Source organism: Microtus oregoni, unplaced genomic scaffold (assembly GCF_018167655.1).
Source record: "Microtus oregoni isolate MIOR12 unplaced genomic scaffold, Mior012 000110F_ref0000174, whole genome shotgun sequence".
NCBI classification, from domain to species: Eukaryota; Metazoa; Chordata; class Mammalia; order Rodentia; family Cricetidae; genus Microtus; species Microtus oregoni.
Genome location: NW_024544728.1, coordinates 151798 through 169136, shown reverse-complemented (window position 1 = coordinate 169136; position 17339 = coordinate 151798). Strand labels below are relative to the sequence as shown.

Below are 17339 nucleotides of genomic sequence, written 5' to 3'. Positions count from 1 at the left end.
AGGAAGGGTTTTGTTCAAATAGGAGGAGTTGCATTTATAAGCTGACCAGAGTAATCCATGAATTGCATTTACAAACTGACCACAGTAATACACGAAAATTAAAATCATGTAGGAATTTAAGACAAATAAATTCAGACAAAATCTGTAAGTAACTACAAGCTTTATGACAATTTAGCTCAAGGGGTTTGTTTATTTACTTATTAGCAATCCTTTCAAAAGACAAATCTGAGGGATAGAGGATCAATGCCCAGGATCTCAGGAGTATGAAAACTTTTCATTGACAGTCCTGCAGAATTAGCAGAGGAGTCTAGAAATACATTTGATGAAGTATGGCAACAATAAAAACAGAGATTTGAAAGGTGTGTGTGATGGTCTTGTCAGGTTGAAAGGGTTGAGATTCACCCAGGAGACACATCTCTGGACTTATCTGTGAAGCCCCCAGAGAGGCTTAACTGGAGTGGGAAGACTCACCATGAATATCAATAGACCATGCAATAGGCTGGGGTTCCAGACTAAACAACACAAGAGAAAGCTAATGAAGGACCACCATTCATCTTTCTCTGGTTTCGTGCAGTGAACACAATGTGACCAGAGACCCCATGCTCCTGCAGCTGTGCTTTCCCTGCCACGGTGGACAGCATCCTCAAGTCCTTCCTTAAGTTGCTTTTGTCTGGTATTTTGTTACAGTGACGAGAAAAGTCACTAATGGAGTATTTTTAGGCATTCTTAAATTACAAGAAAGACACACACAGCAATTTACCTCACACAGTAAAACTTACTGTAACTACAAAGGGAGAAGATGACGTAGACAGCAAGCACTTTGAAGAGGCACCGCTGGACTCTTGGAGGACTCCAGGCTTTTCCTGCCATAGAAGGTCCAGTGTCTTATCCAGATTCACAGCCATCTTATTTAGTGTTTGCACTCTGATACACCTGTGGTAGCCTATCTCCTTCTCTATCCTTTGATGGTCCAATACCTCACTCCTTCTTCTATCATGTTGAGCAATGTCCATCCATTTCTCCTATGTTTCCTTCCATGGGTTGCGTTTTTATGCACACTCCCTTGATACCCTTTTTCTATCTTGCCCCTCTGTGAAACACCTGTGATTCAAACTTTAAAAAGGAAATGCAAATGTGTAATATGTTTATGACCACCTTCAAAAAGCATGAGCCAGCAAACTACAGAGACCACATCAGGTATATTTACCACTGCCTTAGAGCTAAGAAAAAAAAAACAACAACAACAACAACAAAAAGACACACATATGACCACATAGTGAGGTCAGGAAGACAAAGAAAGGTAGCCTGTAGGTAAGAGGTTGCATATAAATGGTTTCTTAAGAAAAGAATCTGGTTCTGACAGGTTGGGATTTAGGAGATTAGATATTAACAACATCTGGAGACTTGCTATGCGGAGCAAGATAAAGGATACAACCTGAAGTTTCTTTCACTGTGACAGACTGTGAGAGACACAATTACTAGCAGCTGCTGTGTTAGGGTTCTCTAGAGGAACATAACAAATAAAATTATATGTATTTTGAGAGAGGACTTATTAAATTTGCCTATGTGCTATGGATTTATTTAGCAATAGTTGCCTCACACTGGAGAGGCCAAGAACCTGGTAGCTCTTCAGCTCATCAGGCCAGAAGGTCTAGAAGGTTCCTGGAAAGCCATTGGTCATCAGCTCACATTGAAAAGCCAAACAGGATGAGTTCTGATGCAGAGAATGAAGGTGGCAGAAGCGACAGCAGCAGGAGCAGGAGCAGTGGGAGAGACACCCGTACCAGCAAGAAGCAAAAGCAAGGCAAGCAAGCTGCTTTTCTGAAGGCCTCTTTCTATCTGGGCACCATTGGAAGGTGCCACCCACTCTGAGGAAGGGTCTTCTCACCACCCTCCCTCCATATCAGTGAATCCTTCATGAAAATACCTTCCCAGGTCTACCCAGAAACATGTCTTGTGGTTAAATCCACATCTAATCAACACAACAATCAAGATTAACCACCAAAATTACAATTACAGAAGAGTTGCAAGGTTTTCTCTTAAAAGTGACATTTCATCTCAAAAATGTCATCAGCTAAACAAGACCTGCATAGTGACAAAGCCAGTCAGCATGTCAATGTGGATAGGAAAAATGTCACAAGGCTCTATTCCTAAATGGAGAACTGCAGTCCACCAATGGTTGCTGCGGGAGAAACAGTTTTCTCTGAACATGAGCTCCCTGATAGGCTGCCCAATACCAAGTGGTCATCCCTAAACACCTGTACGTATGAGCAACATTAAGTAGACTCAGTAGCCTATGTGTCTGCACACGTGTGTGTGTGTGTGTGTGTGTGTGTGTGTATTTGTGTGTATGTATGTGTAAAGCAATAGTAATTAAAGGAATAAGTGGTCATAAATTTGAGAGAGAGTGAAGAGGATATGAAAGGAGTTGGAGCGGGAGAGGTAGGGATGGAAATGATGTAGCTATAGTACTCATGTATGAACTTCTCAAAAATTAAAAAAATAAATTTAAGAAAGTAACATTTCTCACAAAGGCTCATTATGTTCTAACTAGGGGAAGCAAACTGTAGATGACTTTATCTTTCTTCTTCTATGTGGTTTTTACAAACAATCTTAATTTAGGAAATTGGAAAGAGAAGCGTAAATATTACACTGATTGTGGTTCATACTTCAGCAAGAACACAGCTATGGAGAATGCTGTCCTAGGAGCTAGAGAGGCTGTTCCGTGGTTAAGAATACTTGCTGCTCATCCAGATGACCCAGGTTCAGTTTCCAATATTAGCTCACAACCACTTGTAACTTCAGTTTCAGGGGATCTGATGCTCTCCTCTGGTCTCCATGGGAACCGGGCATGAATGTGGTAACACACTCATACACCTAAATACATTTTTTTTCTGGAAAAAAATAAAGGTACCTGTACCTTTTTCAAATTTTATAGCATCCAGAATCAGCTCAGGTGAAAAGATTCCATGATTCAGTACCCACAAACGAAGAAAAATAATATTCAAATCTACCCTTTGAAAAAATAATCAGAATACAAAACATCAGAGCAAAGACAGAAACAACATCAGAGACTTTCAAAGGAAAACAGAAATAGAAATGGAGGGAAGATACGACAAGGGTAAAGGAGGCAGGAGCTCAAAGAAAGAATGATTAAACATCTGTTACTGCAGAAAATATTTAAGATACTAATGTCAGATGGTGGAGAGAGGCGTGTGCACAGACCATTGGAAACATATAAACAGTCACTAACAGAAGTTGTGTGATCTCCATTCAATCACAAGATCCAAAACTTCCAGATAGTTTAGAATGACCTACAGACCACATGATTCAAATGATCCAAAAGTTTCTTTCTCATACATTAGTACAGGTTGCTACAGTGGCTCTGTCTCAGGACATCCTAGATATTCAGTTATTATAAGACAAGGGCTGATACTCAACCTTTTAGTCTAGGAGCTTCTCATGCTGCAAGAATCAGGTATGGGAAGAAAAAGGATGACAAGAGTATAAGGCATCTGTCTTTGAAAGTTCCCCAAGATTATAACCTGATGTCCATCATCTATTCATGTAGCCATACCAAGATGAAAAGCAGGCTAGGAAATACAATTTTTATTTTAGGCAACAATTACCAGTGGTTGGGGCTTGAGGGTGGACTTTTCAGGTTCTTGGCCTCTTATATAAGAATGTTCATTGTAGCAAGAAAACTACTCCAAAACTATTCAGAGTAATAGTGGCGATTAGAGAGCAGGACACTATCAGAATTCACAACAAGCCACATGAAAGGAGGTATTCAAGGAAATTCATTACTGTTTGGGCTTACTCTTACAGTGATCAAGATACAGAGAGGTTTGGTTAATATCTTAGTTAGGGTTTCTATTGCTGCAATGAAGCATCATGACCAAAACACAAGTTGGAGAGGAAAGGGTTTATTTGGCTTATACTTCCTTATGACTGTTCATCTTCGAGAAAGTCAGTACTGAATTTCAAACAGGGTAGGAACCTGGAGGCAGGATCCGATACAGACGCTATAGAAGAGTGGCGCTTACTGGCTTGCTTCCCCTGGCTTGATCAGCCTGCTTTCTTTTCGACCACAGGACCTCAAGTCCACCGATGGCATCACCCACAATGGGCTGGACCCACCCCCACTGCCTTGGAGCTGAATCTTATGGAGGCGTTTTCTCATTTGAGGCTCCTTCCTCTAGCTTAGGTCCTTCCTTCTCTCTAGCTTGTGACAGGTTGACATAAAACCAGCCAGCACAGTTACGGAGGGCACAATTTGGGTGAGTCTTCATTTTGATAGACAAGCTTGGATTACGTAAGCCTTGTTCACTACACCTGTCCCTTTCCATAATGCTCCTGACTTAATCATGTGTACACCTACTTCTGCATAAGACTGTAGATAGAAGAGCCCTCCTAAAAGTTCACTTGAGGACACGTTTCACCTTTCTGTGCATACACCCGAAACCAGTCTAGCCTGGATTGGTTCACTGTCCCTAGTTCCCAGGTTGTGTTCCAGGGTGTGTCGAATGGGAACAAGGCACTGTCAATGGCATCATTAGGAGAGGAACTTATTTCCAGTATTTAAAGCATACGTATGTAGTTTCATAATGATTTGCATCTACAATTAATTTAGGGTCAGTGTGATGATCCAGGGGATAAAAGAACTTACCTTTAACCCTGATGACTTTAATTCAATTCCAAAAAACCCACAAAATAGACAGAGAGAATGGGCTCCTTCAAGTTGCCTTCTGATGTTCATACACATGCATAACATGTATTCTATCTATCTATCTATCTATCTATCTATCTATCTACCCTAAAATAATAAAGATAAAATAAAACCAATTTTAGCAGTTAAAATAGCTTAAATTTAGTCTCCAAACTTAATTTGAAATTACAAAAAACAAAAATTATATTAGCATGGAACAGTCTTTCTTCCTAGGAGTGTGTCAGCTAGCTTTTATGACAATTTGGCACTAGGTGGAGCCACGAGAAAGCAAGAAGCCTCAGTTGAAAAGATGCCTTCATATGTGTACTTAAGGAGTTTAACTGAAGTTACCGTGTGCAGGAGTGAGCAATTAATGCTCATTCAAGAAGATCTAGCTTATCAAACAAAGTTCTGTGCCAGGTGTATGAACTCTACCCTCGGGTTGTTGTTTGGGAAGGTTCCATAGTCCCCAAAATGATACACCTGGTGGTAACAGTCTATCTATGAAGACACCATACACTGTTTACAGGACATAGAAAATGGTTGGTACTGAGAAAAAACCTCCCTGCCTTTTGGCTAGCTTTCACAGTATTAGAGGCTGCTGTGAGGGCTCCCAAAGGGGAACAGTCACCAACAGTCTTACCTGACTGAACCTGTGCCTTTTCCCCAATGCCCATGGGAAGAACACTTACCTTCCTTTTTTACGGAAATCTTGGCATCTAAACCTTGCCTACTGCCCCATGACCTCAAGACCCAAGGCCCAGCTATGCCCTGACATTTTCAGCTTATTTCTGCCTACCTTATCAGCTAGCTTTAAAGAGCCTAGTCACTGCCATCCCAGAGTTCAGAGTCACAACTATATCATACTGTGTCCTGTTCTACTAAGCATGAGACTCTGGAGTATCCCTTTTCTGCTAGAGCTGTGCCAGAGCTGTGATCTGTTACCTAGGGGCTCAGATACTGCCACATCCCTTCTACTGAGCCAAATCTCAGTCACAAATGTGTATTAATGTGTGTGTGTGTGTGTGTGTGAGAGAGAGAGAGAGAGAGAGAGAGAGAGAGAGAGAGAGAGAGAAATACAGAGACAGAGACAGAGACAGAGAGAGATCTGTACTCTGCTGAGCCTTAAGAGTGAATATGAGCCTAAGTCCTAGGTTCTACAGATCCTGAGCTCAGGACCCTCACTTCACAGAAGCTCCAAACACACCTGCACCTGCTCTAGCTGGCATGCTGCCATGGTTTCCAGTGAACCATATACCTGGACCCTTCCCAAATAGCCATGTCTTGAAGTGAGTCTTCAAAAGCTCATTTTCATTGCACTTAAAATCCACATTCACCCCACTCCCAGAAAAATTATGTAAGAATTTTTTTCCTTTTTTTCTGAAATGTATTATCCATTTTCTTTATTAAAGCAAGAGCAAACAAACTAACAATCACAAATGAAGAACAAATTACGATCAAGAAGGCTCCATCCCAGAGATGCAGGGCTGGTTCAACATACAAAAATCTATCAATGTAATCCATCATATAAATAAACTGAAAGAAAAAAAAACAGTGAGTTTCTTAGGGTTTTTTTAGAACTTTTTATTGCCCCCTGTCATCCCCTTCAGGCAGACAAGTATACGAGGATGACTTAGAAATCTGGGATGCCCCTTGTTTTGGGTTTTACATACACTCATGTTCTAACAGTGCCCTAGGACCTTCACCTACAGGTATTGTGCTTGCAAATCCCTATCTTAACACTGTACCTACCATCCTAGGACATTACCCAACCCTAGCTGGACTACGTGTATATCACACTACAGACAATGAACATGATTCTCTGTCCCAACAACCCATCACAGTCCAACCTTTTGTGTCCAGTTTCTATTTAGATATGTCTGGGTATAAGACTGAGAAGGCTGATGACATGGTCAACCACACTTCCATTTATCAGCACCCATTGTAAGGATGATACAGTCCTCAACTCATTTTTGGTTCTTCAGATCCCTATTCAAAACATCTATTGTGTTATATAATTTTGTGGGGGAGACACAAACAAATGCCTCTTCACCTCATCTAGGCAACCACGAAAGACCAAAGAAACAAAGTCCTCTGAGTCTAGCATCATGAATAAGTGAGTTTATTAGGGTGTGGATTACTTACAGGAGCAATGGTCATTCAATGGCAGCTGCATCAATAAAAAGCAGACCCCAGCAGAGCAATGGTCCACACACAGGTGCAGACATAGAGGTCCCTGTAGGATTTGCAGGGTCCTCAGTTGCTCCGAACTGCATCCCCCATCACCCCCAAACGCATACTGCTTAGATAACACTGAGGCGAGTTTCACGAATCCTTTGTATTTCTGAGGCTTGTGATTTCTTTTCTGAGTCTTATTTTATTTTATATTTAAAATATGTCTTGTTTTGCTGCATGCGTATTTATATGTGTTTGGGCATTTCAGACTTATGTTGGGCCTCCTCAATTACTTTCTTCCTTTGTCACCAAGGAAGGGTCTCCCAATTGAACCCAAAATTTACAGACATACACAGCTTAGTTCGTGGTTCCACTGTCTCTGCCTTCTGAGTGTAGAATTACAAGAAGGCTACCACACCTACTCAGCATTTATGTGAGTTCTGGAAAATAAACTCTGATCCTCAAATATGCATGCCAAGTGCTTTATGCACTGGGGATAAAACCCTCAAGTCCCCGCATCCTTGTTAGGATGTTTTGATTAGGAAGAAATGGCTACAAAACACCTATTCAAGCGTTTTGTGTGTCTGGGTGTATATGAGTGTATGTATTTAAGTGTGCATGTAAAGTTAAAAGACAGAGAAACACACGAGGGAATATACAGAGCTGAAGACTGATTAGGGATTGTCAGGTCTGACATGTTAACACTCCTAAGCCTTATCCCTACGTTTTCCCTTGCTGGTAGTGGACTGGGTAGTGTAAAGAGAAGATGTCAGAGGGGGCGATTTATCTAATGACTCCCTGGTATTAAGCATTTGATATTGTCACAGTCAGCAGCGGTGGATAGGTTGAATTAGAACTAGTTTTTGAAAGTCTCTCTAAGGAGAACTTTGGCGTCTTCAGTCACTGTGTTAAGGAGAAGGTGAAAGCAAAACACTTTCCCAATGGAATGACCTCTAGCAAGGAACCTAACACTACCTGTGGCAAATTTATTTGCACATTTGAAAATCTTTTCTTCTAATGTTTCACCACTCTTAGTTTCCAACAAATAAGACGATTTAATCATTATTTTCAGTTGTTCTACAGGTACTTGGGAATCCTTAGCAACGAATTCCATGGATACATCATTCACTTCAAAGAGGACTCGAAAGTCATTTAAACTTACCGCCAGCAAATCCATGTCACAGTCTTTGACCATTAAATAAAGAAAACTGAAAATTCTAAGCCTGGAGAGTTGTAACCAAATAACTTACTCCATATCAGTGCAATTTCTTTCAATGACTGTCTCTGTAACATTAGGCAAGGAAAGCACAAAATTGTGGGGTTTTTGATTAGGAAGATCCTTTATCAGGGTGTCCATCAGGACTAGAAAATCATAGTCAGATGGGTGGTGGTTAGAAATCAAGAAAATCTCTGGTGCATCCAAGTTATTGTCACTAAAGGAATTCACATAGGAGCTTCTTTTTAATTTTTATTGTTTTATAAATAATACCATTCAAAATTTCCACTTCCTCCACTCCTCCCATTTCCCTCCTGCTCCCCCACTCACCCTCCCCCCTCCAGTCCTAAGAGAAGGCAGGATACCCTGCCCTGTGGGAAGTCCAAGGCCCTCCCCACTCCATCCAGGCTTAGGAAGGTTTACATCCAAATAGACTAGGATCCCAAAAAGCCAGTACATGCAGTAGAGACAAATCCCAGTGCCATTATCATTGGCTTCTCAGTTGGCCCCAATTGTCAGCCACATTAAGAGGGTCCAGTTTGATCCCATGCTTATTCAGTCCCAGTCCGGCTGGATTTGGTGAGCTCCCATTAGATCAGGCACACTGTCTCAGTGGGTGAACCAGACCCTCATGGTTCTGACTTCCTTGCTCATATTTTCCCTCCTTCTGCTCTTCAACTGAACCTTGGGAGCTCAGTCCAGTGCTCCGATGTGGGTCTCTGTCTCTATCTCCATCTGTCACCAGAGGAAGGCTCTATGGTGATATTCAGGATATTCATCAGTGTGACTATAAGACAAGGCCAATTAAGGAACCTTCTCCTCTATTGCCCAAGGACCTAGCTGGGGACATCCCCGTAGACACCTGGGAACCCCTCCAGAGCCAAGTCTCTTGCCAACCCTAAAATGGTATAGTGAATGCTCCTTGGACTGGAGAGGGACGGGGAGAGGAAGTGGGGGGGGGGAGGGAAGTGGGAGGAGGGAAGGAGGTGGAAATTTTCAATAAAAAATAAATTAATTAAAAAAAGAAAGAACAAAAGAATAAATGAAAAAAATGGTATAGTGAAGAAGCAATCCTTTAAATCAATAACTATAAGAGGACATACTTTTGGTAACAGAGAAGGCAGAGGAATTCCAGACTGTAGAGGGCCCATGGGTTGAATTACCTTGTTGACAGCCCTTAGATCTGTCACCATTCTCCATTTACCAGATTTCTTTTTTACAACAAACACAGGAGAATTCCAAGAACTAGTTGAATAGTTCGCATATAATTAGTGCTGGCTATTTTTTGTCAGCAAGATACAAGATATAGTCCTTCTAGAGGTGAAAACCTCAGTTAAGGAGTTGACCCCATCAGATTAACCTGGGGGATACCTTCGGGGCATTTTCTATATTGATAATTTATGTGGGAGGTCCTAGCTCACTGTGTTGTGGGTGGCAGTGTGTAATTTAAGAAAGCATACTCGAACTATGCGGGACAAGCTAGCAAGCAGCATTCTCCCATAGTTTCCACCTCTATTATTGTAGAGTTTCTGCCCTGAGTTTTCCTACTGATGGACTGTGAGAAGAATGTCTAAGCTTTTGGTCACGGTGTTTATAAAAACAATAGAAAGGAAAATAGAACACATTTTCAGCAGCTCTCACTTAAAACTTTAATTACAGAAAAATTAAAACTTAAGGAAAATAATATTGAAATCCACATGATTCTTTGGGTCAGCATCAGCAACTATAAAAACATGAACCTGACAAGAGTACTCTGTATCAAATCCAAAATATCTTTTCCCTCTGTACACACTTCCTTCACTGTGTGCTTTCAAATGCTTGGAACATAACGTGCATCTAGTTTCTCAAGCTGAAAAATAAGTAATAATGAATGATAACTGACATCAATGTTTAATCAATTCCAAATCTCTAATGATCAACAAATCTATTTAGTGTGTTATTTTTATCTATTTATTTACCTTTATTTTTTTTACTTGTTTGCTTGTTTGGTTTTGTTTTTCAAGACAGAGTTGCTCTGTGTAACAATCCTAGCCATACTGGAACTCTATTTGTAGACTAGACTGGCGTTGATCTCACAGAGCCTGTCCTGCATCTGCCTCCTAAGTGCTGATATTAAAGGTGTGTGCCACCACCACCATATCTGTTTTATTTTTGTTTTCAAAAGATGTCAGGAAGTCCAGCTATTGTATTTGGTTGAAATAATTCTTAATTTGTTTATATTTACTTTTCTCCTGTCTTTTTCAGAACCTGGTATACGCTTACAATAATATAACACTTTTTACGCTTAAAGTCCGTGTTAAAATCCATTTATTCAGTACAAAATCTCAGTTACCCAGGTCATCTCTTAAAGTCACTGTTTTCTTTTTTTTAAAATTTATTTATTTATTAAAGATTTCTGTCTCTTCCCCGCCACCGCCTCCCATTTCCCTCCCCCTCCCCCAATCAAGTACCCCTCCCTCCTCAGCCCGAAGAGCAATCAGGGTTCCCTGCCCTGTGGAAAGTCCAAGGACCACCCACCTCCATCCAGTTCTAGTAAGATGAGCATCCAAACTGCCTAGGCTCCTACAAAGCCAGTACGTGCAGTAGGATCAGAAACCCATTGCCATTGTTCTTGAGTTCTCAGTAGTCCTCATTGTCCGCTATGTTCAGCAAGTCCGGTTTTATCCCAGGCTTTTTCATTTTAAATCTTTTATTTTATGAAAGAAATCTAACTGTGCACTGGAGATGTAGGTCAATTGGTACAGAACTTTCCTAACATGAATAAGGCCTTGGGTTCAATCCCCAGCACCTCATCAAATGCAGATGCATGTGGAACCCTGAAATTCATTTACTCTTGAAGTAGAGGTAAGAGGATCAATACTTCCAGGTCATCCTTGGCACAGAGTGAGTTACAGAATGGTCTGGGCTACTTGAGACCCCGCTTCAAGAAAAACAACGAAAAGAATATCAAGTTCAGCAAGGAGGCTCAGCAGGTAAATACAATTGCTGGCAGGCTTAAGGACCTGACTTTGATTTGGGGGTATTTAATAGCTCAGATCTCATATTTCTGCTCTTTGTTCTCCACAAACCTGCCTGCAAGACCTCCCATGGCAGCACAATGAACTTCACCATCGATTAAGGAGGCAGCAAATGCCACTGTCACCGTGGAGCCTCCTCTTTCTGTCTCACCCGTATCAGATCAGTTCTCAGACTTAATCTCTATTTCCAAATCCAGTCACAACTGATCATTATTCCTACATTATCTTCTTCATGACCTCCTCAATTCCACCTTTGATCATGTCATTGACATCACTATATTTCCTGTTATTGTTCTTGCAACAATATAGATAATCAAACAGCCAGAGATGTCTTATTGGCACGGAAGTCATATCATGCTGCATCAATTCTGAGAGGCAAGCTAGGAATCCCCATTTCCCTCATGGAAAGTTCATTATGTGTACAGTGCACACAGTAAATACAACATATCCTTAAATATAATCATTGGACTTCTGGAGCCGCTGATGTCGTCCAGCCACCCTGGTATCTTAGGCTGTCTTCTCATCTCAGGACTTGATACTTAGTGAATTAGTGTACTTATAGCTCTCCCCAGTAGCCACATGGCTATGAATTTCATCACCTTTCTCTAGGTTCTTCTTCAAGTAGGCAGGCTTTAGCTTTGATATCCCCATTGGGTTGTAAAATTGCACCTGCTTCTCCCATCCACCACCCTCTCACTATGTTTCTGTCTTTCCACAACACTTGCTGTCACATGATATGTATCTGTCTGGGTTCATTTTCTGTCAGCCTCCCCCAGCGTAATGAACCTCAGGTAGCAGAATGTGTTTTCACCTTGCTCACTTCTTCACCAACAGCACACCATATATGGTGATTTGTCATCAAGGAGTAAACGGGGAACATAAGGAATGCACCTGGACTTTATTGTGTCTACTCTGTGTCTATGAAATCAAAGTCCTACTAAATTAATAGAGCATTCGTGCTAAGAGTTAGGCAAGACAAATACAGAACAGAAATATCCTAGAATCATACTGTGTATGAGCATAAGCATAGACAGACTCGCGGCACAAGCAACACCTGTGAAATCTACTAGAGAAATAGGGACAGCTGTGCAGGAAGCCAGAGCTGCAGAACTTTGTTCAAACTGAATGAAGACAAAGGTCAGTAGGGATGAGTAAAGAGAATGTCCAAACAGAGAAGCTAAACTTAGTTAAATAAACACCATAGGTTGATTTACTGTTGAAGGGGACAGACACCCATAGGGCACAGACAGAACGTCCCTGTGGCACAAATACTGTTCTCACCTTTTCAGTTTTCCCCTCTCATTCTGTCAGCTCTAGCTCCCAGATCTGTGACGCAGACTCCAGTGTGACAGTTGTCTGCAAGGTCTTTCCACTGAATATGAACACAGGGAATGAGAAGGCTGTGACACAGCAGGCATGAGAAAAGGAAGCCTGCCTAAATGACAGCTGTCACCACATCCTGACACAGCTCATATTCCTCATAGATGGAGAGAAGCTCCTTAACACCCCTGCTTTACAATAAAGAAAACCAGTGACGAATATTCTTCAGGCCCAGTTTTCCACAGCCAGCAACAGCAGAAGCAGCATCCAGAGAGACTTCCCCGCACACCAAAGGCCTCAGGGTGTAAGGAATTAAATAATTGACCATGGACTAGGAAGCAAGAGGAGAGTGATAGAGAACACGCTCATGCACACTGCAGAAATATTCCATCACCTAAAACATCCAACTACAGCCCTGCTACGAAGATGAATAAGGCAAGTCAAAACAATTGGATACCTTTACCAAAAACTACATCCAGATCATTTCCTTTAGGTTTACCTCAGCTTGAAGGACTGGCAAAGATGCAGTCCTGTCCACCTCCCACCAAAGCACCCCAGCTTCTAAGCTGAGTATCCCCATTATAAAGGCATGTTCCTAAATATCTTGTTACCTGACATCTCTTAGAGAAGAGAGGTGGTGAGGGTTAGAAGTTAGATCTGAATGCCCCTGTCCACTTTTCAGAAAACCCTGAGTCCAGTGTATGCTCTCACTGTAGTTCAGCTTATAGGAGCCACTGTCCACCGTGCTCTAGGCTCTTCATTTAAAACCACCCCCGCCTCATCTGTGGAAAGGAGTAGGGTTATCAGTTCAGCAGTATTTACACACTCTTCTGTTTTCTGCCCCTTGCCTCTCAGTGTGTGTTGGCCAATCAATGAGAAACATGGATCTACTTGGTTTTCAGAATCACCTGCATTTCCAAGAATATGAAAGTGAAATAAAACAAACAGTTGTTTTTCATTGTACCTGCACTTCCTTTCCTGGCAGAAAAAGATGGACATTCCAAAAATAGCAATGTGGGAATGGGGCTTGGAAAAAGCCAGGGAATAAGGAAAAGCAGCTTACTGACTATGCTGGACACTTAAAATAAATTTCCGGGCTCATGATTCCACAAATGCAGCCTGAACTAAAGTCACACAACACATTGTCTGAGGTCCTGTGCAGATGCCAATTTTAGTTTCACCCAAGACAAAAACACATTTGACCTCTTCTGACTAATATTATTTCTTCATTATTGTAGATTCATTTTCCTTAATTCTTATCATAATAAACTCCCCATTTAATGCAGAGATTTGGTCCAGCTTGAGCTTGACAGGTCTTACCTGTGTTGTATACAATCACTGCCAGGTTAAATGTGTAACTGTCCAGCAGTGTCCAGAAGATTGTTTCCTTGGAATCATCCGCCAACTCTGACTCTTCCAGTCTTCTCACCTTTCTTCCACAACATTCTACTTAAAGTAGAAATATGTGTATTCAATTTAGTTCTTGACATTTATCAATATTTTATTCTATGCAAGTTGGCCAGCTGTGGATATCTCTATTGATTATAATCTACTGCAAACAAGAGCTTTCATGATAAGGCTTAAGCAATACCTTAATCTATGGGTATCATGGAAAATCATTAGAAGCTATTTTAATGTTATATCTTTTAGCAGAAGAGTAGTAGGTTCTCACCAGGGTGTATGACCAGCATAAGCTTAGGTTGTTGTCCAGATATGGTTCCAAGTACGAGTACCATCCTGCAGAGTAATATTAAATCCAATCAGGAAGGAGTTGCTCACTACCCTGACATTGTTGTAACTCTTCCATTGGTGGTTATGGCTTATATGGACAGTCAGTATTGTAGCTCACAGAGGTCATACCTGGATATGATTAATATTTCATTTTCTCCTCTGCCTCTATGGCTAAAGAACTATGAAAGATAACCAGTAGGATCATCTAGGTCCGTATCAGTTACAATCTATAACTCAGGAACGTGGTGTTTTCATTAACTAACAGGACCTTACATCAAGTTCTGGAAGGTACCTAAGAACACTGACCATGGCACGTAAGTATTTGGGTCATCCATGGCCAACAAGTCTGAAAAAGCTAAATAATTCCTGGGTCTGGGCTTTTCAATTGTTACCCTGTGGTATCTAGCAGGAATTATTGTTGCTCCAGTGGAGAGCAACTTCATCTTCTTTCTTATGTGTGTATACAAATATTTAAGAAGTCTCTACATTAGTAGGATACATATAACATTATGAAAATCCTATACTGTTATTTATTCCACCTACTTCCCTCGCCTGCCAACAGGCCTAGGAGCCCTGTCTACTCACAGTTCTTAGAGAAAATGAAAGCCATTCTGACAGTGGAAGGAATGCAGGTCCTTCAATGAACTCTCACCCACAATAGCAAGGAAAACCGCATTTCCAGTCATTGCCAGGAATGGGAAACTGAAACTGCTTCTCTGTGCTGCTTGCAAGTCACAAACAGTGCACACAAGGAATGTAGGAAGATGGGGAAGCCATAGAGAGGAGTTTGGGTGAGCCTCCCTGTTCCACTTAGATTCCCCACCATCTCTCCTGTCTTTCCCTTTCTCACCCATGCACCCATCCTTCCTCCTCACCACAGTACATTCACCACCCTGTTTTGTATTTTGCAAACGTTCTTATGCAGCTAGGCTGGCCTTGCAATGCAGTAGAACAATTGATGAGCTTGAATTTCTGTTTGTTTTATCTCTAGCTCCCCGGTGCTGGCATCAGAGGATTTATGTTATGATGTCATAAAACCAGGGCTTTCTGAACTCTACCAACTGAACTACGTCCCCAGTCTTACTCTTTGTCATTTTTTTAAAAAAATTGAATTATATATATAAACTTAATATAATATATTAAATTATATATATATATATCGGATTAAAAGCATGTGCTACCTCTGTAGGACCATTCATCTCAAAGTGAAATATTGAGGGTTGAGGGTTGGAGCGATGCCTCAGTGGTAAAGCACTTGCTCTGCATGCGTGAAGACCTCATTTAGGTCTGCCACACCCACTAAAGCCAAGCGTGGTGAGGCAGGATCACTGTGCAGTCCTCTATCCATCAATGGTTACTAGGATCAATGAAAGACTCCCGACTTAAAAACTTAGGTGGAAAGTGATGAAGACATCATACATTGACTGCTTCTCCACAGCCTCCACATGTACATGTATTGTTGAGGGCACACATATTCATACACACACACACACACACACACACACACATATGAGTATACAGCACAAACACAAAAGTCAAATTTGAATTCTAAAAGTGCTAAAAAGTTTTTTGTAAAATATATTAAAAATTAAACAGCCATTTCTATCTAAGATATGAACAGAAAATGATTTCCATCTTCTGAGTCTGATTTAAGCCTTACCCAACTGATGGAAAATAACGATGCATATACTCTTTATAGTAATCTCATTTTGTTGTTTGCTACAGATGTCAGTTATTTGAAATGCTTCTTATTTGCAGGATGAATTCCATGTTGTATGTTTATCACTAACGGCTGGAAACAGAGCCAGTGACATCCTCTGTATCACTGTAGTGTACTCAAAGGAGACCTAATTGCCTTACTTAGGGTTAGCAGTTTCAGAATGACATGCTTGCTTAGTTTCTTTGTTAGAATTTTTGAGGAATTTAAATGTCATCAGTTGATTAAAAAAGGGTATCTGATCTCAGGACACACAATAACTTCATTAGCTGTTTGACACTGCCAATTCTAAACATTCATTCATTAGTGGATTCTAGCCATGTTTAGAAAAGCTAAATAATAAGGTGAATACAAAGAAAACATATATAGATCCTCCTGGAAATTGGAAGCAGACAAGATCGCTAGGCAAAAGTTGGGAGCATGGGAGTGGAGGTGGGGTGGGGGAAAGGGGTGACAGGGAGAGAGAAGGGAGAAGAGGGGGGTTAGGGAGAGCTTGGAAGAGTGGGATGGTTGAGATGGAGGAAGGGGGCAATCGTACAGAACGCAATCTATTTATTCAACGCAATGCCCACCAAAATCCCAGCAAAGTTCTACAAAGACCTCGAAAGAACAGTACTCAACTTCATATGGAAAAGCAATAAACCCAGGATAGCCAAAACAATTCTGTACAATAAAAGAACTTCTGGAGGCATCACAATTTCTGACTTCAAACTCTACTACAGAGCTACAGTACTGGTATTGGCATAAGAACAGACAGGAGGACCAATGGAACTGAATAGAAGACCTGGATATCAATCCACATATCTTCAAACACCTGATCTTTGATAAAGAAGCAAAAAATATCAAATGGAAAAAAAGAAAGCATATTTAACAAGAGGTGCTGGCATAACTGGATATCAACATGTAGAAGAATGAAAATAGACCCATATCTATCACCATGCAAAACTCAAGTCCAAATGGATCAAAGACCTTAACAGAAAGCCAGCCACACTGAACCTTATAGAAGAGAAAGTGGGAACCACTTCCTAAGTAGAACCCCAGCAGCACAAACACTGAGAGAAACAATTAATAAATGGAACCTCCTGAAACAGAAGAGCTTCTGTAAAGCAAAGGACACGGTCAACAAGACAAAATGACAGCCTACAGAATGGGAAAAGATCTTCACTAACTCCACATCAGACAGAGGTCTGATCTCCAAAATATACAAAGAACTCAAGAAATTGGACACCAAAAGATCACATAATCCAATAAAAAAAATGGAGTACAGACCTAAACAGAGAACTCTCAACAAAGGAATCTAAAATGGCTGAAAGTCACTTAAGGAAATGTTCAACATCCTTAGTCATCAGAGAAATGCAAATCAAAACTCTGAGAATTTGTATTTTTAAAATGACTATTTTACCAAAACAGACTCACAGATTCAGTGCAATCCCAATCAAAACCTCCAGCAGGGGC

General features: G+C 40.9%; 1 long non-coding RNA gene across 1 annotated transcript in view; it reads right to left on the bottom strand.

The window, feature by feature from the left end:
• The window catches only part of LOC121443615, a 50674-nt gene extending 36897 nt beyond the window's left edge, over window positions 1–13777 (bottom strand). The window contains exon 1 of the long non-coding RNA XR_005973679.1: window positions 13757–13777. This is a non-coding gene — a long non-coding RNA (uncharacterized LOC121443615). The remainder of the gene's footprint in view (window positions 1–13756) is intronic.
• Between the last annotated feature and the right edge of the window lie 3562 nt (window positions 13778–17339).